At 34.5% G+C, this 24,978-nt stretch overlaps 1 long non-coding RNA gene across 2 annotated transcripts in view; it reads left to right on the forward strand.

Annotated features, from left to right (window-relative positions):
- Positions 1-24,978, forward strand: part of LOC144615049 (uncharacterized) — a 641,806-nt gene that overhangs the window by 341,751 nt on the left and 275,077 nt on the right. The gene's annotated exons all lie outside the window — the stretch shown is intronic.

Here is a 24,978-nt window from a genome sequence, read left to right on the forward strand (position 1 = left end):
CCAGGTGCCCGTTGACTCTTTGGTTGTACCCTTTCTAAACCTCAGTGTTGGGATCGGTACAGTGGGATTAAATAGAGTAGTTAATGCAAATAATTGCTGCAGGGATGTTCATGGAATAAATGTTTCTTTTATTCTTACAGAAGTAAAATTCTCCAGAATAGGGAAGACCTTATTCCAGATATAGGATTGCATATGCAGAATATATCTTGGTAGCATATACCTCTCATGGAGTTGTTACTTAGAGAAGTAGCTGGTAATACTTAAGACACTGTGATTAGCCACCCATAAAAGCCAGTGCTCCACCCGTAAAGTCAGAGAATTTCCAGTTCAGTAATCTCCTAGTCACTCTGTGTGACTTTTATTATAGAAGAAAAGGATTTTAATAGCAGAATATACCAGTTCACTGGATCAGTTAAGTTTCTATTATATCCATAGACCCTTAAAGCTCTCTTTGTAATCAGCCACTTCCATCATTTAACTGCCTTGTTTTGTGTTTTGGCAACAGACCCCAAGTGAATGGGCCTATCTGGGGATGAGAAGAAAGGAAGCCACCCAAAGGCCCTTTTTTGCCTTTGCAAACTGATGGTTTCCAAGCAGTTTTCTGGTGTTTGGAAACACTCTGTAGTAACTGGGGGAAGAGGCAGCTGTGCTTTGGCCCACATGAGGTAATTTGCAGACACATTTTAATTGCCTTTTAGGGAGCATGAAGGAGTTCCAAATAGTCTAATGAGTTCCAGCAAACACCTGTGAAATGCTTTTAGACGGCCATGTAATACTGAAATTAAGAATGTAATGCAGCAATTGGAGGCATGGTGGTTTTTCTTTTTCTTCCTTCCTTCCTTTCTTTTTTTTTTTTTTTCCTGTCTTCTCTGAAAAGGATAGCGAGAAATGTTTTAAAGACTCCTTGAGTATAGTCGGTTTTCCACTCACCAAATGATACTTTACCTTTGACTTCTTGGACTAATAGAATGAATTCAGTAAGGCTTGATAGAATCTTCACATCAACTTTAAAAAAAAAATGAAGACTCTTGAAAATACACTAAAATTCAAATGAGAGGGATATTAGGCAGATAGTTAAAAATCTAAAACTATACTTCTACTAGTCAATAAATAATATTAAATGGATAGATCTGAGATTTAAAATAATCATAATGATAGATGGAAATTGTGCAAGATACCGCATAGTTTCTCTTCCTCTCTCCTTCCCTTCTCATTGTCTCCCTCTCTGCTGCCTCCCTCCCTCCCTGTCTCTCTTCTTTTCTTCATTCCTTCACTTTGTTAATGGTTCATTGTCAATTTAAACAAAGGTATTTTGAGAGATGAATGGCATTCTAATCTTTCTAGTAGGCTCTTGGGAACAAATGAACTGCAACAGAGGGAAAATTAGTATAATTTGGAGATTTAACAAAAACAAAAATTCAGAAATTATCGCCTCATTCTAACTTCAAACATATTATTATTTTATGAGTGTGTTTGTGTGTGTACCACTATGTAAGTACATCCTCTTCCTTCTGAGAACTAACAACTATCTTGAGATGTGTGTTCATCATTTGCAAAGACCTCTTTATACTTTTAATACATATAATATATAATATTTCATATACATACAGGCACAGACACATACACACAGTCCAACAAAATAGAATACTCTAAAATGAAATCACTGCATTGTTTTCCTACAGATGTTCTTTTCTTTTTAGCATAGCTATAAAAAACATCAATGTTAATAGATGTTGCTATAATTTGTTTATTTTCATGGCTGTATAATGTATCATGGTAAGAATGTCCACATTTTATTCTTTTGTTATAACATTTAGATTGTTTTCACTTTTTCACTATTACAGGCAATGCTTCTCCCATCTATGACTGTAAAAGTATTTCTTTAGGCAAAGAATGGAATTGGTAGGTGACAAACTGTATGCACTTTTGACTTGACTATATTTTGCTGAATTTCTCTCCAAAGTGATTATACCAATTTACTTCTCTACCAGCAGTGCATAAGAATTCCTATAGATCTGTATTTTTGCCAGTTGCTGAAATTGCCATTTTCAGCTTTGTCTATTTGATGGATAGGAAATTCCAATTTGATTTTGTATTTCCTGATGATTAGTGAGATTCTACACCTTTTGTATGCATATTGATACTTTATGTACAATCTGTGAATTTCCTATTATTATCTTTTTTCATTTTTGTTTTTTATTTATTTTTTTATTTTTTTAATGTTTATTTATTTTCAGAGCCATAGAGCACATGAGTGGGGGAGGGGCAGAGAGAGAGAGAGAGAGAGAGAGAGAGAGAGGGAGGGAGAGAGAGAGAATCCCAAGCAGGATCCATGTGGTCAGTGCAGAGCCCAATGCGGGGATCAATCTCATGAAGTGTGAGATCATGACTTGAGCCAAAATCAAGAGTTAGATGCTTAACCGACTGAGCCACCCAGGTGCCCCCCACCCTTTTTTTTTTTAATTTTCTTAAATGGACTTTAGGAGTGTTTCTATTTTGGCCACAAAAATTTCCTTGGTTATATGCATTACAAGTACCACCTTTTTGTCTACAGTTTATGTTGTTTACTTTGCTATATTTGCTTTTGACACACACAAAATTTGAATTTTAATTATGTATGATTTGTCTTTCTATGTCTCAATTTAGAAAGACTTTCCTAGTCTGGAGATAATAAAGTCACAATATTAGAGTCTTTTTTGTATGTAATAAAGTTTTGTTTTTCCTATGTTAAAAATTTAATCAAGCCATGTGGAGTTTGGGCTGTGTATTTTGTGAGGTAGGGATCCATGCTTTTCCCATATGGCTATCCCATATTGTTAGCACCTGCTAACAATGCTAACTATAGCACCTATCTTGCTCTTTTGCAGTGACCTGTGTTACATATTAAGTTTCTATATGTATATGCTTCTAGAGCTGTGCCCTAATGTGGGAGTCTACTGGTACAGTAGCTATTTCCATTTAAATGTAATTAAAATTAAGCAGAATTTAGAAATTTAGTTTTTTTTAGTTACACTAGACACATTTCAAGTTCTCACTAGTGATATGTGACTACTCACTACTTTATTGGACATTGCAAATACAGAATATTTCCATTATCATAGAAAGTGGAATTGGACACTTTATTGGAAAGTGCTATTAAAGTATTAGGTGCTCTGGTAGGATTAATTCACCTCCTTCTACTCCTGCCTGTCACTGCCCCAGTGCCACAGTATCTTAATTTGTATGGTGTCTCTATAATCTTAGTATTCTAGGGTGGGTCACTTTTTCTTATTCTTATTTTTTGGAGGCTTCTTTCCTATACTTGAATTTTTGTTTCTCAATGTAATTTTCAGTATCAGTTCTAGGGAATTTGATTAGAATTTCATTGAGTTTATATAGAAATCTGGTGACACTTTATATCTTTATGTTATTGTATTTCCAGTCTTAAATAGGATATACTTTCTCATTAATTTAGAATTTTTTTTAATTTAAAGTTTTCTCTACAAATATGTACATTTTGAAAAGCTTTAATTATAAGCACTTTAAAATTTTTGTTACTATTCTAAATTGTACTTTTCTTTTACTTCACCTGTTTATAGTTTGAGTATGGCAATATCATTACTTTATATATATTGAGCCTTTATCTAGCATTCTCACTGAATTACTAAACCTTTTTCATTCTATAAAATCTCTTAAGTTTTCTGAATAGACAATCTTAATATTTGTGAATAAGGATAATTTTTTAATATTTTATTTCAATTTTTATAAACTTTATTTCATTTTTATTGATTTTAGTAGAGATTTTTAGTACCATTTGGATTAGATTTTATAGGAATGATAGTGCTAAAATCCCATGTTGTTTTTTTAGTAGATAAGTTTTTATAAGGTTAAGAACATTTTTTATTCCTACTGTTCATGACAGTTTTACTTAATTATAAATTACTCTTAAATTTTGTCAAATTACTTTTTTATAACTATGTTATAATATTGTTTCATTATTCCAGTTAATATGGTAAATTGATAGTAAGTATCATGATATTAAAATGTTTTTAGGTACCTAAAAGTATCCAACTGATCCTGCATTATTATTATTGTTGGCATTGTTAAATTGTTGGATTTGGTCTTCTAACATTTTGTTTAGGAATTTTTTTTTTCTATGACTAAAAATAAGACTGGCCCATATTTATCCTTTATCAAACTACCCTTCTTTATCTTATCTTTAAGAGTTGTGCTGACTTGGAAGCGTTTGCTTGATATATGACAGAGCTTGAAAATATCTATTCTTTTGCTATCTCTTGAAAAAGTTTGTATTTCAATTATGAACTGTTCCTTGATTATTTGTTAGAAATTGTTATCTGGGCCCTGTGTATCTTTTCTTGGTATAAATTTGATTTGCTAAATACATTTCTTTTAGAGTTAATAGTGGTCTTTTGATGCTTTCTTTTTCTTCTCAGTCACTTTTGGGAAGTTGAATTATCATAGGAACATTTTCTTTTTGTCTGTTTCCTAAAATGTCATTCTCTTTTTATCTTGTTAATTTCTGCTCTGCTATCTTTCATACCTAATATTATTCATTTTATCTTTTTTGTTATTTATTTGCAAGCTCTGTTAGAGTGTATTGTATTAGTCTTTACAAAGAATCAGCTTTTGGTTTGGTTGGTCATTGTTAGTTTAGCTTTCATTTATCTTTTATTATTTTTTGCTATTTTTTCTACATTTGCCTTCTTTCATTTTCCTTTGGATTTATCCTGTTGTTGTTTTGTTTTTTTTTTTTTTTTTCTACTTTCTTGAGTTGGATAAATGCTTAGACCATTTTTAATTGTGAGCATTTTTCTCATTCTTAAGGTAAGCGTTAAGGTCCTGTTTTTTTTCTGATTCCTACTTAGCTTCATCCCACAATTATTTACATTTTTGTTAATAGTTATTTCTAACTATTTTACAGTTTTTGTTTTGATTTCCCTCTTAACGCATTATGTATTTAAAATAATGTTTTTGGAAACTTGGTTCTTTTTTGTTTTAATGTTTGTTTACTTGTTTTTTTTTTTTTTTGGGGGGGGGGGTGAGGGACAGAAAGAGATGGAGACAGGGAGACAGAGAGTCCCAAGCAGGCTCTGAGAGGTCAGCACAGAGCCTGACATGGGGCTGGATCTCAGGAATTGAACCATGAGATCATGAACCCAGCCAAAAATCAAGAAAGAGTCAGATGCCTTCACCAACTGAACCACCCAGGTGTCCCTTTTCTTTTTTCTTTTCTTTTTTTTTTTCTACCTACATTTCATTCAATTAAAGATTTTTGTGTGATTCTGATACTTTTAAATAAGCTGAAATTAGTTTTCTAGCTCAAGATGCATTTGCTTTTCTACATATTCTGTGCATATTTGAGCAGAATGTTTGTTATATAATTGTTGAGGAAATAGTCTAATATATGTCCATTTAACTGAGCTGGGTGAATAAGGTGTTGAAATCTTATCTTTTCTTACTATACTTTTTGTTTTTTTAAGTTTTTTTGTTCTGTTTTATAAATGACTTAATAAAAAAGATGTGTTAAAATACCCCAATATGATTGTGGATTCATCAAAATCTATACATTTTTGTTTATATTTTGATGTTACATCGTTAGGCTTATACACGTTTGAATTCTTTTACCTTCCTAATGAATTGAATATTTTATCATTAGACAGTAACCTTCTTTATCTCTAATAACGTTTTTAACCTTATGGCCTATTGGTCTGGTGTTAAAATATTTACAAAGTTTCTTTTTGACTAATATTTGTAAATCTCTTTGTTTTTTTTAAATCTTTTCATATTTCTATTCAGCTTATACAAATTGGATACTACATACAGTTTTTGTCTGTGTGTTTATTTTAGTGCATTTTGACAACATCTATATTTTAGCTAGATGATTTAAATTCCATTTATAGTTACTATGATTACTTGTAAAGGTTATTTTAACCATAAAATTTTATGCTAGTTTTTCCTCATTTTTAATTCTCTTTTCCTTTCATTGGTTTCATTTTTCATATGTTCATTCATTCATCTGAAGTGATTTATTAAGTGCTAGGTGAATGCTAAGCACTCTCTTGTATGTTGGGAAAATAGCAGTGGACGCTATTGCCTTCTGAGAGCTTACAATGTAGACTGATGATAGATAATAAACTCATAAAGAATTATAAGATCTTGTTTGTCAGAGGTGACAAACACTAAAGAGAGAAATAAAGCAGGAGATTATCAGTGAATAAAATGATTCCTGACCACCTATTTCAAGATTTTAAGGGGGAAGAGGCAGTGATTCTTTTCAGCGGAAATAACAAAGTTTTAGGTGAGTGCATAGACAGAGACTTGGCAATTTACTCTGCCATAATATGAGAGGGGGGAAGTCTCTTATTCTTCTCCTCATTTTCCCTAATCATCTTCACTTTAATAAAAACATGATAAAGTCTGTCCATTCACCCTTTCTATTCTTGAGCATTTCATATGGGAAGGTGATAGCTGTCCCCTCTGACAATGTCCTTTAAGAATGATCATGAATGCATACTGGATGTCACTTTGTCAGCATCTAAAGTCTCAGATATTACAAATTCATTTCCTCAAAAATGCCCCCAATCTTTATCATAGGAAAACTATGAGTGTTAATGAGATTATACTCATAATTATGATGAATCATTTGAAATGCTACTATTCAGTCATTTTGACTTTAAAATGTGGACATTTCATACAGATCAACCTTATTCAAAGCCTCATAATACACTAGTGATATTCAGATCTGTTGCTTAGTGTGATTATTGTATGTATTGATATTGTTAAAAAAGCTTGATTTTGTAAAAAATGATAAAGCCACGTGTTTTAAATTGTATTTTCTGCTTTATTTGTGCAATGTGACTGTTTCCCCATCAAGCACCAAGAAGTATGGCTTATTGGTACGTTAGAATAAATACGTAGGTACGTCAGGTAGTTAATATTACCATTTTAGCAGATAGAAGTATAGATTTGACATTTTATATTTTGTCGCTGAGTCTTGCCAGATTGATTTATGACAGACAATAAAGCTGTCAGAGGCCTTTTGTTGTTGGCAATATTTTAGTTCTCAAATTATGAGAACACTGAAAGTTTTGCTGTACATGGAGAAGAAAAGTAGTTCTTTGACTGATATGAATGAAATGACAGCTCATTCTGAGAATAAGGCCTGGTGCTATGACTGGGGTGTCACTGCTTCCTTAGCAATCAAAAATCCCATTAAAAAATCACTCCTATTACACATTTGGCTATAACATGTAGTCAACTTGGCTACCAGGGCAATGCTGTTTAGGAAATGGAAAATGAGGAAAGGAGTAGTTCAGTACAGGTTCCATGTCATAAAAGGAATATTTGCTCCTGGAAGATTTAAAACCTCTGTTTTCCTTGTCCAAATCATGTAAGAACATTGTTTTACTTTATTTCAGGTGTCTTGAACACATTTAGAAGTTCAGTTATTTTATGTTCTTCCCCTGAAATTACTGCTTTTGGGCAAGATAGACATTTGATCTCTGTTACATTTATAAGTAGATTAAAAAAAAATAAAGTTCTCTCGGATCCTTTTTGCCAGTGACCTTTCATCAGAACCAAAATATCCTAATACAAATAGGAGGATCACAATATAGATGGCCAGGAAAATCACGACATGTTCATAGCACAGAGAATGACTGGATTGATTCCAACTTACTAGAAACTACCAGATTGCATAACATAGGTAGCATAAGTGTTGAGGCATAAAAAAATAACATTTAGGTGATGAAAAAAATCATTTGATTCTTCAGGATGAAGAGGGGTAGGATCAGAGGCCACTGTCATGAAGAGTCTGAAGACAATTAGATTTTTCTTATTATGAGGGTTAACAATAGGCTAGAATTTCTCCTATATCTTATTTTGCTAAATTGTCTGCCCTCCCCCAACTCCCCTGCCCCCTGGCTGGAGTTACATTGGAAAATTCCTCTAACCCCATGCTCAAAAAAGAGTGAGGATTAAGGAGGTGAAAGGAGGAGGTTATTTATGTTTTTTGTATGTAAAAATTACAATAAAGGAGGTAGCAATGATAAAGGGAAGAGATTTCATTGTCTTAACTAACTCTAGAGAAAATTGGAATTTGATGACTGTGGAACAGTCCCATGATGTTATGAAATAGCTGCAACTGAGATTATCACTTCTTAAATCTTAACTAGTTCCTGGTCAATTATTACATTCTGCCACATAAATTTCTATTTGGGATTTTCAAAAGTAGAGTATTCTTCCTCACTTAAATCAAGCTTTCTCCTGTGATTCTTCATCCAGAATAGGTGGTCTACCTTTGAGTTAAGTCTCAGATATCACTTCTCACAATTGCTTTGCAAAGAACACAAAATAGGACTGAATTACAACAGTGTCTGAACTCTGTCACAATGCTAGTATAAAAATGCTACTGTCCTTTAATAGCATAGAATGTTTATTTTGCCATAAGAAGTTAATAGTATCTCAAAACTCAGAACATGTAACATGGAGTTAGGTAGCATTTGTTTCTTGCCTGTTGGGCATGTGGTATGTAATCATTTCCTGCTACAGTTCAGTGAAGACCTAGAAAGGAGTGTTTGTGTCAAATGCAAATGTTTCATTCTATGAACATTAATTAACTGTATTATACACTCCAGACCAATTAGTTATATTTTATTTTTTCCCCATCTGAAAATCTTGTTTTTTAACTTGTATATTAGTTCACTTATATTTACTATAATTACTGATATATTTGTCCTTAAATCCAATATTTTCTATTTTTTCCTGGCTTTTTCATTTTTTTCTTCATCTTTCTTTTCTCTTAGGATAAGCAAACATTTTTATTAGTTCATTTTATTTTAAAATTGGTAGATGATTAACCTAGAAATCACGACATACATTCTTGTTTGTTATTCTTATTTTTTTACATTTACCAGTTTATTGAATGATACGGTAAATGATATAAAGTAATAGCCAGATGAAGTGATGCAGCGGGCAAGGTATAGGGAAAGCGTACAGATCTTCCTTGCCATCTCTAAGCATGCTCCTCACTCTACATTTTCCTGAGTTCACCCACCTGGAAACTCCACAACATGAACTCTAGAATTAGTAGCATCTACCTTAAAGTAACTTTATAATTCCCTATACTTTAAAATCCTTATAATATTTTAACTCCATTCATATCCCCAATTCCTTTTGTGCTGCTTTGTCATGTATTTTAGTAATACATGTTTTAAACACACAAGATCTTATTGTTGCTTTAAGAGGTCAATATTAATTTATATTTAACACATAAATATCCTCTTCAGGGCTCCTTATTTCTTTCTGAAATACTGTTTCCATCTGGGACAATGTTTCTTCTGCCAGAATAAATAACAAGTCATTTTTGAAGGTGGTTCTATTGGTGACAAATTCTCATTTTTATTTGTGTGTGTGAAAATCTTTGTATTTTACCATAATTATTGAAGAATATTTTTGTTTGTTACAAAATACTAATGCAGCAGATATTTCTATTAGCATTCCATTGTTAGTTTTCAGTTTCTTTGGGAAAGTCACCCATAAGGCTTATTTCTTTCTTTGAAAGTAATAGATCTTTTTTTTTTTCCCCATGAATGTTTTAAGTATTTTTTTCTTTGTATTAGATATCAGGTTTGTTTGTGTGTTTGCTTGTTTGTTTGTGTGTTTAATTCTGCTTAGCCTTTACTGGTCTTTTTCAAACTATGGCTTTAGGTATATTAATGTTGGAATAATTTTAGCCAATATATATGTCAGTTTAGGTCTTAAGAAGCAAACACTAAGATGATATTATGTATGAGAAATTTATTAGGGGAAATGTTTTTGAGAGAAAATAAAAAGGATCCAGAAGAAGAAAGAGGACCTATTAGATCACAATTCATGTCTGTTCATATCCTCATGCCCCTTTCCCCTGGTATCTCTTCAAATACTACTTATGCTTCATTCTGTCTGGTGGGCAGTCTCTAAGAGGGCTTCTAATGATACCTTCCTTTGGTATTCATGATCTTATGCAACCCCCTCCCTTTGAGTGTGGGTAAGACACAGTGACTTGCTTCTCTGACTAGAATTGCCACTCAAAATAGTGGCAGGTCACTTTGCAGATTAAATTAAAAATAGACTGTGGCTTTGGTCTTAGTCTCCTTTCTCCTCCTTCTCTCTCTCTCTCTCTCTCTCTCTCTCTCTCTCTCTCTCCCCCTCCCTCCCTCCCTCTCCCTTTTGCTTCTTTAAGGAAGCCAGCTGCCATGCTATGAGTTATGAGTTGTTCTATGGAGAGGCTCATGTGGCAAGGAACTGAATAATATGCAGCCAACAACTGAAAAAAAACTAAGCTTTTTCATCTAAGAGCCCAGGAGGGATGGAATCCTGCCAACAACCATACTTAGAAGCAGATCCTTGGGGCACCTGGGTTGCTCATTTGGTTGGCATCTGACTTCTATTCAGGTCAGGATCTCACAGTTCGTGGGTTTGAGCCCTACAATGGGCTTTGTGCTAACAGCTCAGAGACTGGAGCCTGCTTTGGATTCTGTGTCTCCTTCTCTCTCTGTCTTTCCCCCACTCACACTGTCTCTGTCTCTCAAAAAAAAAAAAAAAAATGAATAAATGTTAAACAAACAAAAAAAAAGCAGATCCTCTCCTAGTCAAACTTTCAGATGAGACTGTAGCCCTAGTTGTTAGTGTGACTGAAATCTAACTAGACACCTTGGAACAAAAACATCCAGCTAATGCTTGTCTAGATTCATGACCCATAAAAATTGTTAAATGTTCTAAATTGTTTCATCAAATTATCCACTGTAGTAGAAAAAAATGACATGCATGAAAAGATCTGCATCATTGGCTTACATCCATTGTTTGTATCCTTGAACATAATATATAATTTAGTTTTCTTTTTTAATCCATAAAATTGTATATTTTCTAGCATATCTTTCATAAATGTGTGAGATGATGACGTTACAAGAGAAAATAATATAACAATAATAAATTGATGAATTTGAGTCAGGCTAAGAAGATATTGAAGCAATATGTTTATAAGTATAGATTTTTGAGTTATGAAATCAATTTTGAGCACAGCTTTCACCGTTTAATACATTGCGGTCTTGGCTAGTTATTAATGTATGCTTTAGTTTCTAAATCTGTATAGTGGGGATAATAATAATAATCTATATACTTGGGTTGTTTGAATAAATGAGATAATTGATATAAAGCAATTAGAATATGCTGACATCTCATAAATCAATAGTTTCATAAAATATTGCTAGTATCATCAATATTATTATTGTTATTATTTTGTGCATAAGTGTTTTTTAGGCCTGATAATTCTTGAATATAGTTAATTCTAAAAGAAAAGAAGATCATCGTGGAATGAGATTATCTATATATTTCTGAATTGATTGCATTATTCTAAAGAAAGAAAAAGGACCCTGACAAAAGTGTGATAAAAAATAATGGAAGAGGTATGCTATATATTCTCATTATAATATAACCAGGCTCATGTCTACACCCTAATCTTACTACAATAAGATGTTTACGCTGCGACAGTCTGTAAAAATGACAGGCTCAATCTTAGGCTAAATGTAGACCCTCTAGAACTATGTTGAATAAATGGTGACTTGTCCCCTCATACACTCCTCCATTTGCAGAGTGGGGTGCGCACAAGCAGTGCAGTGCCCATCATTGATTAACGAATTACAGAATCACTCCATCAGTAAATCAGCACAACATCTGTGACCCTATGTGTCACCACCACAAGCCCCTTGTCTATTCCCTTGGAGCTTCACTGAGGCGGTTCTCCTGACATAATATATTCATTATCCATTAGATCTGGCACACGCTCTGCAGTGCTCAATTACGATACAATCGAGCGAAGGGTCTGGTGTCGGCCGATGTAATGACTTTCTGATTATCTGTCTTTAAATGATGAATGAAACGAAAATGTACTGCTCAAACCAAATATAAGATTGTTAGGATGCCAGATGAAAATTGTACAGAGTCTCCTTTATGGGAGAATGGCAGAGGCCTGTTTGTATTCAGCAACAGCTCCCCAAAGATAGTTTCCAAATTCTTCCCACCTTTTGGTTATGATCACTACAAATCCACTGAATCTAAGTCCTAAATTGACATTTTGAGGTCATTGTGATACCTTTTGAGTAAGGATTTAATTCACAAGAACTTGCAAAATACTTTCGCATTTGCCTAGGCTTTCGGTTTTACCTGCATAAACTAACCTCCCAGTACTAGTCTTATTGCCTCTACTTTGTCACCTGAATCAGATTATGTTTTTTGTTTTTTGTTTTATTTTTTGTTAGCAGTTTTTGTCTCTTACAGCTCTGGAGAGCTGTAAAATAATTAAACAGATTGATACATAGACAGGCATTTAAAAAAACATGCCAGAATTATAAATAAGTGGGAGACTCAAAAACATTTTGTTGTTCAAATAATTATGAAGCAGGTGTTTGATAGTACAATCATTTCTGTTTCTGTTTACATCTTTAGTTATTATTCTGTTAATTATAATTGAAAATCCAATAAAGCTTCATATTGGAGCACTCACAAATCTGACTTAAATTACAGCTTCTCAATTTATTCCTTTAAATAGAACACATTGGACTTTTGGTTATAAAACAATTTTTAAAATCCAATCCCCTTCCCAAGTCTTTAAATCCTGTATAAAAATTGAGCCTTTTAAAAGATACAGACATGAAAGAAACATAAATGTATTGATTTTACATGTCACACAGTTAGGCTTCCAAGATGTTTATTGTTTTCCTATCTGGAAAGTTCCCATAGTGGCCCCACCATCATAAGCTTGGGCAAGTTTCTGCCACACTCTGTGCTCCATTTATGTAAAGAAATTATAGAAAATAAGAGATCATCTGATTAGAATTTCTAAAATAAAATTGCAATTTATTCTCTTACTTTAGTTTCCCTATATGAGAAGCTGACCTGAAATTCAGTCTCTAGATCCAAACAGAGATCATTTGGATCTCATTTAATTGGAGTAAAGCGATAGTCTTTGGGCTTGTGGGAGATTGATAGCTCCAGGCATAAGGGAATTGATAGCTCAAAGACCATTGAGAATAATTTGAGAGGTGATGTCCTCTCTATTTGTTTTTATTTGCAACAAATTAAATCTACTCTAGGGTGAAGAAATGTGCGTGTGCCTACCAGATGCTCCCATTCCTAGGATTATGACTGCCTTCTTATCTTTTACTGTAAAGAATGACTGCACTAGATATTAGTTAAATGTCTTGAGGCCTTTTAGGTAAAGTAAAAAACAAGGGAAAATTGTCTCTAAGGGCACCCTTAAATGAGCTCACTAATTAATTAAGTACATCTCAGCATTCTGGATTTGGGAACTCTAACAAGAATCTCATGAACTGATAGTTTGTAAAACTAGATAGGATATATATATATATATATATATATATATATATATACTGTCGTTTTGTTTTCAGCCAGAATGGAAAATATTTAAGCGGAAACATTAGGATCTCCAAAGAAATGTGAATTAATTTTAAGGTCATTCACTGCTTTATTTTTGTTTCATATTTGTTTATTTAAAAATAAATACTGGGGCACCTGGGTGGCTCAGTTGTTTAAGCGTCCAACTCTTGATTTCACCTCCGGTCATGATCTCGCAGTTTGTGAGTTCAAGCCCTGCATCCGGCTCTGCACTGGCAGTGTGGAGCCTGCTTGGGATCCTCTCTCTCTCTTCTCTCTCTCCCTCTCTCCCTCTCCCTCTCCCTCTCTCTCTGCCTCTCCCCACTCATATTTTTTTTCTCTCTCAAAATAAATAACCTTTAATAAATAAATAAATAAATACTAATTTAAGGATGTGCTCATTTTTATTTACATGAATGATGTAGTAGCAAGAGGTCAAAAGTTCTTTTTACTTTGTAAAGACAGAATGTTTTTAGAGTATGTTTTCAAAATGTTTGGGTTTAGTTATAGCATTCTCTTCATTGTCTCTTAATCTTTTTTTTTTTTTTTTTTTTTTTTTTTGGTTAGTAAATAAATACAAAGCATATCCAAATCAGAATCTTCAATATATTTGTCTTTAAATCACAAGACTCCAATATATTGGGAGGTGATAATTTAATTATATCAATAAAATATTTGAGGACATGTGAATGCCAGCTTTCTGTCTTTAGGCAAAACACAAATTATTTCAAAAAGGTACATGCCTCTTGTCAAATAAAAATGGCACTTTACACTTTATGTAAAACTTCTGGATCAGAGAAAAAGAATTTTATTTATTATAGAAATAGTGGTATCCAGAGTGTTTTTACACCAGTTATTAGAGCTCCAGTTTCCATAAGGTGATACTAGGTCACACGTGCATACACAGTGACTTGTATTGCAAGGTCTCGTGGAACCCTTTTTTTTTCTTTTTTTTTTTTTTAGTTAAAAAAGAGTTAGCCTATCCTTTACTATAAAGGGAGATGCCATCTCTATCTTCCGAAGTTCTAAGGAAATCCTTCCCTTTGCTGTACCAGAAAACATCGCTTCCACACTCCAAGGCTGTATAGTATACAAACATGCGTGAAAAGGTATTCCAAAACAAAAGCGTGTCCCAAGACATGATACAATATGACAGATCCATGAAGAATTATCTCCCAACACCTATAGTTTACATTTTACAGAAAATAATACAATTATTTCATTATATTGCTTTAAAAATTCATGGTTTTGAGAGCATATTTACATTTTACATTTCTTTGACAATATACCTCCGAGCTAGATTTTCCTAATCCTATTTTCCAGATGAACAAACAGAGTCCAATAGACTAAGTAAATTATTTCAGTTCCTGTAGCATTAATTGGTGAAGCAGAAACCTCAGTCCAGGTCTTCTGCATCCAAATACATTATATTTTCCACAAGGCCAGAGTACGTCCTTCACTTACCGCACTTACTGGCAACTGCATTAGAAGTGGTTAATTGTGTGATGGGATTTGAGAAATGTTTTGGGAAGGCTGTCATCAAAGAAACAAAAAAATACCTCTTTGTCCCGTTGCATGTGCATGAAGCCCACTCTTGTGGTTTGTTTTTTTTTTTTTTTTTTTTTTTTTTTTTTTCATTTGGAACCACTGCAGGGCTCTTCAAACTTTGAAGATCCTTGGAATTCTCTGCAGTTCATCCGGCAATACTCTTAGTATGAAAAAGGCACGAGGAGAGGGGTGCCTGGGTTGCTCAGTCGGTTAAGCCTCCGACCTCAGCTCAGGTCATGATCTCCTGGTTTGTGAGTTCGGGCTGGCATCAGGCTCTGTGCTGATAGCTTGGAGCCTGGAGCCTGCTTCGGATTCTGTGTCTCCTCTCTCTGCCCCTCCTCTGCTCATGCTGTCTCTCTCTCTCTCTCTGTCTCAGAAATCAAGAAACTTTAAAAAATAAAAATAAAAAAAAAAAGTGGGGCACCTGGGTGGCTCAGTCAGTTAAACATCTGACTTCGGCTCAGGTCATGATCTCGCATGATCTCGCGGGGGTTGGAGCCCCGCGTTGGGCTGTGTGCTGACAGCTTGGAGCCTGGAACCTGCTTCACATTCTGTGTCTCCCTCTCTCTGCCCCTCCCATGCTCATGCTCTGTCTCTCAATAATAAATAAACATTTTTTAAAAATTAAAAAAAAAGAGACATGAGGGGAAAAAGGCTGAGTCCGATTTTTATCTCCTCTGTCTTGGTACTGATCACACCAATGTTTCATTCTCCTGAGACAACGGAGAACCCAGGGATTTGGATACAAAACAAACTGGCAAGAGAGATAAGAGTGTGCGCATACTTTGCTCAGTTTTTAATTTTTCTCACTCATCACTTGCATCTCAGTCTTGACCTGAGTGGCTACCTCCAGAGTCTCACTTCTAACCAGGAAAAAACTCTCTACTATCTTTTACATAATCATTTCATGCAATGTCAACTTCTGTAGGTATCCTGCAAAGTTAGAGAAAAACTTTGCCCTCTATTATACTACTGCTAGTACACATGCTTAAATAATTATTTTCCAAACCTCAAAATAGTAATGAGTGAGGCATACAAGGGGGTCCTCAGTCAAATAAACTTGGGAAAAAATAAATAAAGCCATTCATGTCTTTTTATGAGGGCTTCTCAGTGGGTTTATTATGCTGATGTGAACTATAAATCTCCAAGATAAAAATATATAATATATATAGGAAAATGTAGTATAGGGTGTTCCAAATTTATTTCATACTAGAGCCCCATTTTCATGGAGCACACTTGAGAAACGCTGCTTTAAAGGATGTCTATAGAGTGAAAACCACAAAATATCAGTCAAACCATATTTTGTTACCTTAAAATACCAAAATCTCAATCTCAATGGAAAAATTACATTGCTTCTGTTTTCAAGTATCTTGCTGCAGCATAAAAAATATATATAGTCTGGAGGTACACATACACAAACACAATTTGAAGATAATTTGGATTATATATGTGTGTGTGTTTGTGTGTGTTTATTTATTTTGAGAGAGAGAGGGAGAGAGTGAGAGCAGGAAGGAGCCGAGAGAGAATGAGAGAGAATCGCAAGCAGGTTCTATGCTGCCAGCACAGAGCCTGACACAGGGCTCAATCCCATGAACCGTATGAACATACTTGAGCCAAAATCAAGGGTTGGATGCTCAACCGACTGAGCCACCCAGATGCCCCTTTTTATTCTATTTTTAAAAAATGTTTATTTGCTTTTGAGAGAGAGAGAGAGAGCAAGTGGGGGAGGGGGAGAGAGAGAGGAAGACAGAGGATCAGAAGCAGGCTCTGCACTGAGAGCAGAGAGTACCGTGTGGGGCTCAAATGAAGAACTGTGAGATCACAACGTGAGGTGAAGTAGGATGCTTAACCAAATAAGCCACCCAAGTGCCCCAATATTTTTTTTTAATTTTAATCATTAGTCTAATATATTGAAAGAGGGTTATTTAATAATATAAGTAAAATATCCAAGTTGTCTAGGGAAGTCCTAACAAATGTTAATGCTACTCAGAAAAATATAATTTTTTTTAATGTTTATTTATTTTTGAGAGACAGAGAGAGACAGAGTGTGAGCACGGGAGGGGCAGAGAGAGAGAGAAAGACACAGAATCTGAAGAGGCTCCAGGCTTTGAGCTGTCAGCACAGAGCCCGATACGGGGCTTGAACTCACAAGTTGTGAGATCATGACCTGAGCTGAAGTCAGAAGTTCAACCGACTGAGCCACCCAGGCACCCCAGAAATTATAAATGTAGGACTATCTTATAATTTCTTATAAAAAAAAAATGTCTTAAAGCCAGCTTTAAAGCAGACTTTGGAAACCTTGGCAGGCTACCTTAGATGTAATTCCTGTGTGTATCATTATAATGCAAAATACTCATTTAAATATTTTTAATGAAGTTTCACTTCCAGCCATGATAGAATAACTGTTATTGGACTAGCTCTCAGGCCATAAGCAACTCTAAAAATGGACAAAGTATATACAGCAAGTGTTTTCAAATTTAGACCATAAAAATCCAGGACTCTAATTTCTTAGAGCAGGAAGACATGAGGTCAGCCCCACTGTTGCCCCAGATTTCTGACTAGAGTCAATTTTTTAAAAAAAAAAAATTAATGTTTATTTATTTTTGAGAGAGAGAGAGAGAGACAGAGTGTGAGTGAGGGATGGTCAGAGAGAGAGGGAGACAGAATCCGAAGCAGGATCCAGGCCTTTGAGCTGTCAGCACAGAGGCTGATGTGGGACTCAAACTCACAAACTGTGAGATCACTACCTAAGCCGAAGTTGACCTCTTAACCAACTGAGCCACCCAGGCGCCCCTGACTAGAGACAATTTTTATACTGAGGAGAGGCAGGTAATGCCCATGGCAGTCCTCACTGAACTGAAGAGGTAGAGATGACTTCAGGACTGCTGAAGTTACTGGAGATTATGGAAGAGCACAAGAGAGAAAGAAGCTGTATAGAGAATAAACACCAAATATCTGCATTACAGCATTTGGTTTTGTTGCCCAAAAATTAAACTGTATATGCTCAGGCAAGACAGTAAGAAATCTGTCAAACAAGAGAGACTGAATAGCTCTGAGTTGAACAAATATTCCAAGAACTTCGTAGTGCTTGGAGACTTTGAAGTTCTAACCAACCAAAACAGATATTCTGCTGATCACCCAGGTCATTTAAGCCAGGTCATTAACCCTGCTGACCTAAGACCCTCAACTTGGCTTGCCTTAGTTGTAGTGGAACTATAGATCCAGAATAAAGATTATTCTAAACCCTCCCTAACAAAACATAAAACCAAGCCTCAACAGAATCAAGCAGAATCATCAATAAATTAACTGGCTACTTGAATAAAACTCAAAACTAAATACCACTCAATCTAGACTCTCAACAGTATAGCTTTCAACTGCCTAGCAGTTAATAAAAAATCACCAGACATTCAAAAAGGCAGGACAATGTGATCCATAAAAGAAAGTGGGGGGAATAGTTAAAACATATAACACTATCACATTTTCTTTCTCTAGCTGATTATTATGCTCAAATGTCCCAAAAATTGTTTGTTCAATTCAAGGACTTGAATTATTATTTTGTCCATTTTATTGTATACAAAATATCACCAGTCCCCACATGTAATGTCTATTTGATTGATTTCCCAGATATGGAAATTGGCTACCTTTACCATTTTGTCTACTAAATGGCAGCTTTCTTTTTCCCCACCATTCTTTTCTTATTCCCTCTCAACATGCTCTATTAGTATTACTAGTACTATCTTTATGTCTATATGTCTCTGAACTTTCATTTTCAATTTCTTTACATCTCTTACTGTAGACTAGTAGCAAACATCTTGGTTCATGGACTAAGCCTGGAGTAGAAATGGTACAAACTTCATCAAATGAGAATGCTATGGTGTTCCTAAAGAAAAAAAATCAGCTGATACTAACCTCTCTCTGCTGTAGACACTAACTCAATGTGTTAGCATCACTGCATTTTTTTTCCCTGAATTTCAATACTGGCACAGACAGCCACTTTGGAAGCTTAGGTTGAGTAGAAATTATGTATCAGCAGCAAACTAAACTCTTTAGTTTGAAACTAAAAATATAAAGTAAATAAGAAGGGGGTTTACATATGTGAAAGCTAAGATACATGAAGATGTCACCCTTTAAATCCTGTACATCTGAATGACAAGCACACCTCTTTTTTTTCTGGAGGATTAAGCCTTTGAAGGCCATAGATTCCTGTGAGAGCACACCATTCTTTTCTCTGTAAATAAAGTTCATTTACCTTATTAGCTCCAATATAAAGTGTCAGGTAATAGTCCTGAAATAATAGGAGCAGGAACAATGCAAAAGCCATTCCTGAGAGAAGAAAGTGACCAAGAAGCTTATTTGTAGGGAAAACTTGTGTTGGCATATGATTAAGCCAACGTCCCATTGTGATAATGGTTTGTTAATCTTCACAGTCCAAAGAAACAGGGTCTAAAAGAGATTTCAGAGGTGATTGACTAGAGAAGAGAGTCTCCATGAGACTCCATCCAGTTCTGGAAAGAGAGCTTTGTGCAGAGTTACACAGCCAGGGCCATCAAGGAAAAGATTAAGGAACAAATAGCTAAAACCTTAGGATTTTCCTAATTGCATAATCACCTGATTAGTGTAGGTTGAATTACATAATTGCACAGTGAGACTTGACATTTCAAGACAGAGCATGCCATTCAAAAAGGGAAGTAGGGAGGGGTTTGGAGATGGAGTTCACAGGGAAACATCACTGCCTGACTGAATACTGTATACCAGGGAAAGCTGCGCTATTACAGGGGAAAAAAATCTCTATCTCTTTCTCTCTCTCACCTCTTTCGTTCTCTCTCTCTCTCACACACACATACACTCCTATCAGCTTTCTGTCATCTATCTATCTAGATACCTATCATCTCTGTTAGTCTTCTTACCACTATGTTTTTATGTTTTATTTATTTTTTAAGAGAGTGTGGGTGGGGGAGGGGCAGAGAGAGAGGGAGACACAGAATCTGAAGCAGGCTCCAGGCTCTCAGCTGTCAGCACAGACCACGATGCGGGGCTCAAACTCACAAACCGTGAGATCATGACCTGAGCCAAAGTGGGTTGGTCAACTGACTGAGCAACCCAGGTGCCCAGTTGTGTTCTTACCAGTCAGCCTCCAGTTTGTGTTGAATACAACTGATATGGTACCTAGCCCTTTACATCCTTTAGAAAATAAACAAACACATTTATGGTTTTTTTCCTTTCTTTTGGCTTGCTTTGCTTCTCTTCACTTTTTTGGTCTTCTTAATGGCCCTCTCTTCTGACAGTATCACACTTTCATAAATTGAAATAAGTAACAGTTTGTGAATTTTTGAGATTTTAGGGTCAGATTTGTTCTTATTCAGGGTCTTTGAATTTTGAATAGTTTTTCACCTTTTAACTCAATGGATATCTTTTTATTTTTTAACCACAGTCTATAATTTGTTTTAATTATTTGACTTCCTTCCAATAAGATATTGTGACTCTTAAAGATATAGTTAAATTACTAATATCCAAAAGAGAATTCCATTAAAAAAATTGCCTTTTCTTTGAAATAAATACTTAAATACAACTCCTCTCAATTTATTCTCTTTCTAGAGGATGAAACTTGAACATGAATCTGTATCTATTATTGCTAAATAATACTTGTACAATATATTTTTCTTCTCTATTTCTGTGTTTTATGAGATTCAGGTTTTTAGATTTTTCATAACCATGTTTTTATATCCAATAAATGATTTGTTGGGCAAAGCACATATTTTAATGGGAGCTCATAGTTATTGCCCTTTATAGAATCAATTGTTGGAGTCAACTTTAAGTCACTAATATGGGCATCTCACATGTTTCCAGCTTAATTTTCAGAGCCATACATCCTTAAACACACACACACACACACACACACACACACACACACACACTTGCCTTTAAAGCACCTCATGTATGTCAATTAAGATGCTTTTGCTTGCAAAAAAAAAAAAATCAACTCAAACTGGATTAAACAATAAAGGTGTTTATGGCCTGAATATGTGGAAGGAAAGAAGCAGTGTTGGCTGTAGATACAGTTCCTCAGCCTTTAAGCGGTCCTTCCCTGTGATTTTTGTTGACTTTGTTCTCCTCCTTGTGATGGCATCATGCTTAGGTCATTACATGACTGCCTCTGTACTACATTACTCACATTCAGGCATAAGAATGTCTATAGGAGAATAAAAGTTACTTTTTCTACTTGTTTATGCTTCTCAATAGCAGAAAGCCTTTTCTAAGACACCATTTCCACTCCCAGATGACTATACTTGATGTTTCATTGGCCAAAGTTAGTTTACGTGTCTGTTCCTAAAACTTTCAAACAAAAGGGATTATAATATTTGGCCTGGAAATGTCAGGATTTACTCCTGGATGATGAATAGGATCCCTGTCCCTTGAATCACATGGAGGAAGAATTAATATTTTAGCAAAATCAACGTTCACCTACTTGGGCAGTTGAAAGGAATAAATTTTAGTTAGATAACTACCAGTGTTCTACATATAGGAGAAGAAAAATTATTAAGTGAATTTCATCTCACATCAGAAATCAATAATGAGATTTTGGTCCAAAGTATTCCAAATGGAAGTCAGCCTTGGGCTTTTTCTATGGGGAAACATTTTGATCTGTAAATTTTCTATCTAACCCCATTATGAATAAAGCAAAGCAGATACTACCAACAGATAAAGCAAGGGGAGATTCATGTCAATGTCAATTGAGTTCTGAATACAGCCAGGTCTGGGGTGCCTGGGTGGCTCGGTCAGTTAAGCCTCCGACTTTGGCTCAGGCCATGATCTCACCATTCATGGATTGGAGCCCTTCATCAGGCTCTGTGTTGGCAGTTCACAGCCTGGAACCTGCTTCAGATTCTTGGGTTTCCCTGTCTCTCTGTGCTCCTCCCCCACTCATGCTCTTTCTTTCTCAAAAATAAATAAACATTAAATAAATAATAATAATAATAAATACAGCCAGGCCTGAGGCCAGCTTTAAATATGGGCTTCCTTTTATTAAAAAATATATTTGAAATAATTATCTTTTGTACTTTACCCTGTTTGAATTATTTCTGCCATCTGTAACCTTCTCCCACCCAAATTATTTCTAATACATATATAGTTTCAAAATAAAAAGACATTATATCTTCCTTCAGGTTGGGTCCTTGCACTTTGACTTTAGAGTCAGTCTTAATGGGAATCATATAATGGTGAAGTTCAATTCTCTGCTATAATATTGAGAGCCTTGTTGTAATTTTCTTAAACTAGAATAAATTGAAAGCCCCTGTACTATTGTATGAGGGAGCAATAGGAAAAAAGTAGTCACAAGTTTAGAAACAAGAGTTAAATTTTCCTCAAATGAGGAAAAATGATGATGATGGACCCAAAGACAGAAACCAAAAAAGATGAGACCTGACAGGAACCGATGTTTAAATTTTATTTCTGCATTAACAAAGGACACTATTGAGAATGTAACAAAATAATACAAAACCTGGAAGGATTCTAAGCCAGAATACTGTTGCTGACTATTATGATTTTAGATAGTGACAGTATTGAATGTAGGCATGATACAAATATTTAAAACATCCTAGACTAATTGGACAATGGAGAGTTGCCAACATAATCCAAGTTGCCAACACATTCCAAGAAAAAAACAGTCCACCAAAATTATTTCAGATTAATTACAGTCAGAAGACACTACAGGTAGGGAAGCAAAATAGGACACTTGCATTTTTATAGCCAGGAATGGTAAAGGCTGACCTACATACTAACAAAAAGAAGGAAAAAAAATATTCTAAAGATAAAACTCATTGAATTTGTTGTAATAGGAAGAACATTACAATTACTGCCAGATGTTTTGGTTTTTACTTCTGGCTCTGGTGGATAGCTACATGATCTTGACCGAATGTATAAGAACAAGAATAGTTTGTAAATATCCACTAAGTTACCAGATTTATGAATTCTTACATTGTGTTTTCCCTGTTTATGATAGTCTTCCCATTAGAGATCAATTGTTACATTTTCTGCACAGAAAAAAATAGCATAACTCAAATATTATGGCCCTACCCACTTCCATCTACAGTTGAATAGCAGGGCAATTTAGAGCTATTTAATGTTAGAGTGGCAAGTACAACTATTCAAAAACTTTCAGTGTACTAAGAATAAATGCTACTAAAATAAAAACACTTAAGAGAAAAATATGTTGTTAAATGAGTTCATTGGTACTACCATATTAATTTACATCTGTCAAATCTACACTCAGATGTGTTCCACAGAAGCCAAATGTAATGTGACTCCATGGAGACTGTTATTTTTAAAAATATTTATTGTTTTCTTTTTTTGTCACATGTGAAGTGAATAAGCTGGCAAAATGCAACCCTGCCAAAATTAATTGAATAAAAATATGAGAAATGTGCCTTTTCTTGGCTTCTCATAAACTAAAAGCTGCCATCTGATCTCTAGAAACTTAGATATAATCAAATATGTGATAGGAAATGGATGTGTGTGTGTGGGGGGGCATTCTCCAACATAAACTGGAAACCATGAAAAGACAGTGAAGAAATAGGGTATAACCAAAAGTTATGAAAAAACAAGTAAAAATAACCAAGGGTCAAAAAATTCCATGAATACACTGCATAATAAATGAGGATGCTTGTTCTAAGCTATCTGGTCCATTTAAATGAACTTAATATACCACTGTTGTATTCTTCAAAATACTCATGTTTATTCCAGCGAAGTTACTGTTGCTGACATACATCAGAAAAATGTTTTTAATTGTTTCTAATGCCTTCTCACCTTCTTTTGAATGTCCATGGAAATGGTAAATGAACTAAATATTTCATTTAAAGTGAAAGATATTCACAGTGATAAAAAAATCAAAACCCAACTATATATTGTCTAGAATTTATGTATTTTAAACAGAAAGATATAGGTAGATTGAAAGTAAAGTAATGGAAAAATTATATTATACAAACAGTAAACATAAGAAAGCTGGCCCACCTAAATTAATATCCAATGAAGTAAATTTCAAAGCAAAGAATATTATAAGATATACATATTCAATGGAGTGTTACTCGGTAATCAAAAAGAATGAAATCTTACCTTTTGCAACTACATGGATGGAACTGGAGAGTATTATGCTAAATGAAATTAGTCAGAGAAAGACAAATATCATATGACCTCACTCATATGAGGACTTTAAGAGACAAAACAAATGAATATAAGGGAAGGGAAACAAAAATAATATAAAAACAGGGAGGGGGACAAAACAGAAGAGACTCATAAATATGGAGAACAGAGGGTTTCTGGAGGGGGTGTCAGAGGGGGGATGGGCTAAATGGATAAGGGGCATTAAGGAATTTACTCCTGAAATCATTGTTGCACTATAAGCTAACTAATTTGGATGTAAATTTTAAAAAATAAAATAAAAACAATTTAAATTTTCAAAAAAAAGATTATTATAAGATATAAAGGGGGATATTAAATAATGATAAAGGAAACATTTCATTTGAAAGACATAGCAGTTCTCAATATATTCATCTAATAAGTGAACAGTAAAATTCAAGAAACAAAAGTGATAGAGCCGATAGAAGTAGAAAAAATTGCAATCAGAGATGATAGTATCTATTTCTCAGTAATTGATAAAATAAGAAGACAAAAAAAAATCTTTGGGATACAGATTAACAACACTATCAGTTAACTGGATCTAATTGACATTTATAAATCCCCAAACACATATTAACCCACATTAAGCCTCAAAACTACACAGCATACTTTATTTTCAATAGAAAGACTTTATATAAAGACTTCACCAAGATTGCCTACATGCTGCCTCATAAGTCTCAATAACTTTCAAAAGTAAATGAAATTTGGGGTGCCTGGGTGGCTGAGTTGGTTAAGTGTCCAACTTCAGCTCAGGTCATGATCTCATGGTTTGTGAGTTCGAACCCCATGTCAGGCTCTATGCTGACAGCTCAGAGCCTGGAGCCTGCT

This window comes from Panthera onca, chromosome A1 (assembly GCF_046562875.1).
Source record: "Panthera onca isolate mPanOnc1 chromosome A1, mPanOnc1 haplotype 2, whole genome shotgun sequence".
NCBI lineage: Eukaryota > Metazoa > Chordata > Mammalia > Carnivora > Felidae > Panthera > Panthera onca.